Raw genomic sequence first — 3,092 nt, forward strand, 5'->3', positions numbered from 1 at the left:
ACAATCATAGAAGGAGAATAGTATACAAGAATAAAAATTGTGGTCAAGATGAAGCAACCACACATTAAAAGCTCAACAAATCACAAGGTTGTTTGTTCTAACTCTCTTCAATGTTCTACAAAATAGTTCAAGCAAGTTCAAAAAGAAATTTCAACTCAAATCAATAGAATGCTCTAAAAAGAGATTTTTTTGAAATTTTTTTGTTGTTTTCACCAAGTTTATTATCTATGTATGTATGATGTGTTGGTTGAAATTCAAAAATCCTAGTTCCTTTTCATAATTCCTACTATCCAAAATCATCATGAATATTTAGGAAAAGATGAACTAGGTACTACCTACTATTCACATCATCCAATCACAAATATCTCTAGAATATATACAAAGCAAAATGAAAATGAAAATGCAACAGCTAGAAGTAAAATTAGGAATATACTAAGATATATACAGACCAAAATAAGAAAGTACAAGTGTAATAGCTAAAAGTTACTAACAGATATCCATCAAAAACATAATAACAAAAATCAAAATAGAATGCAAGTATTCAGAAAAGAAGTTTTAGGCCCCAAAAGTTGAGAATCCTCCCCCACACTTAAGTTCTGCACGGTCCTCCATGCAAGCATGAGAGGCTCTATGTGTCGCCACCTTCAGCTGGTGGGTGTTGGGGCTCGGGCTACTGGTATAGCACCATGTCAAGTGTTGGCTCAGTATCTCCATCATCTGTATCATCCTTCTCCACTAGCTCAGGTGAATCCGCAGGGGCAGGTCCATGATCTCCTCCCTCTAGCTTCGTCGCTATCCACTGGAATCGCCACGCATTGCTGCGTTCGTTCCAGCGGACCTACTGAATAAGCTCTTAAACCAACCCAAAAAGACACCGATTATGAGGTGCTGGTGGTGGTGCTGATGATGGTGGTGGTGCTGATGATGATGCTGGATCTGCTTTCCTCCTCTTAGTTTCCCTTTTTGCCGACTCATCCCACTCACCAAAAGGAAGAAACCGATGGTCGCTCGATATCCGAAACATGATATCGTCCAACCTTCTTTCTATGTCGGCTGCGGTGGCCAATCTCATAACAAAGGATGGGAAGGAAATGTTGAATTTTCGCCGTTGGTTCACCTTCCACATCAATTCCCTTATGAACGATAAGACTGCCATCTTCTTTTCCTCAAGAATAGCCCAAATTAGGATGGTGACATGCACGCGGTTGTGGGTAGCATGGATACTAGGCAACAGATAATCAGAAACTATCTGATGCCATATCCTTTCCTCGGGATTCAAGTCTGAGCATGCTATACTTACTGGTACAGAATGATCCCCTGGACTATATTCCCACTGAGTATCAAGATGGCCAATCTTCTTTAGAACTGGATCCAATGGGAGCTCGCTTTAGTATATTCCACCCTTGTCTTCTTGTAGGTGTCTAGGTTTGGCGGTATGTGTGTGACTTGCAACGAAGCCTCAAGTGCCCGAGTGGAAGTATCCACTTGCTTAACTCGGAGGAACACCGTCTCCACATCCCAGCCTAGGAAGTTCCCATAGAATTCTTTCACAATCGACTTATTGATCTCTACTCGATCAAACTTTAGAATCCCCCACTGAAAGAAGGCTATGTGGTCACGGATACTCGCTGCCAACTTTTTCAGTATGTTCAGTTTCTGCTCCCAATGGATGCCTCTTTTCTCAAGGCGGTGATACTGAATTTCGGCCTTGTCGTTGACAAAAGTGTCCGGTTGACTACTTCAGTGAATGGAAGAACCGAAGCCAACAGCCACAGGAGCAGATGATGATATGGCCGACTCTTTTCTTTTGTGGCTCATCCTGAAAAGGGTAAAGAAATAGAATCTAAAAATATAAGATAAACAACGCAAAGAAGATAGAAGAGGAGGAAAACAATAATGTAGTCTTGGATGCAAGAAAAATTAAACAAACACTAAATTGAGGAGTAGGTTATAGTAGTGTGGCATGATAAAAGACAATGTGTGTATTCTAAATATGCCTGCTGTTAGAACATATACATTGGCCGGTTAAACGAAAAACCACACAATCAAAAATTCGGCAAAAGTTCTTCAATTTAATTGCCAAAGATATATGCAAAAAATAAGCAAAGGTTAAGGCACAAGCAAGTTTAGGCAAACACAAAAGTGAAATGGATTTTGAAAGAATGGATATTGAGTGATTGTGTAAGCAAATGGTGCAAGGTGATATTAAATCACACAACAAAAAACATCCAATCCAATAGTGACTAGACCACTAATTCATCCCAAAACAATAAAATGGCCATAAGGACAAAGTACTTGTTGTTAAGAAGGACAAACTTGATGATAATCAAGCCAAGTCAAGCCAAGCCAAACCAAATAATTCAAAACACTCAAAATAAGTACTTGTTATCTGACTATGTTGATTTCAAAACCTTGATGAATAAGCAATGTAATTCACTTCACTAAATCAAATGTACTTACTAAAGAAAATTCACCCAATATGCAATAAAATGTGAATGTTCAAATCAATTAGGTGCTAGTAAATTAAAGCAATGAAGAAGTGCATTGATGAATTATAACTTTAACTAGCATCAACATCATCTAAAAGTGCATAGTTCATGAACAAATAGTCAAACCAAAATGTAGTTTAATACATATGGTAGCTACAACATATGAGTTAAACTCAGAGTTCACTCAGGAATTTGATCAAACAGTTGGTGCGCATTGCACAAGTTCATCAAATTCAAACCATTTTTAGCAATAAACACTTGCAAACTATTTAACCAACAAATAGCTAATCTCATCCTAATATAATTACTGAAATTAAAGACAAAATATAATTAAAACTAGTAGTTAAAAGAAATAGAAATAGGATAAAGGCAAGGAACCTAAGTAAAGAGACGAAGAATGGAGGGAGGGGTTGTAGTGGCACTATGATGTTGCCACTGCTAGAGTCACAGTGGCAATGTGGTCATCGGCAAGGAAGACCTAAGAGCTCTGATGGCTAGCGCAGAGAAGAGGGAGCTTGAAGCTAACGGTGGAAAGGAAGGAAAAAGAGAGAAGAAGAAGAAGAAGAAGAGAGAGAGAAAGAGAGTGGTAGCGATGATGGAGGT

The sequence above is a fragment of the Arachis ipaensis genome, chromosome B07 (assembly GCF_000816755.2).
Source record: "Arachis ipaensis cultivar K30076 chromosome B07, Araip1.1, whole genome shotgun sequence".
NCBI lineage: Eukaryota > Viridiplantae > Streptophyta > Magnoliopsida > Fabales > Fabaceae > Arachis > Arachis ipaensis.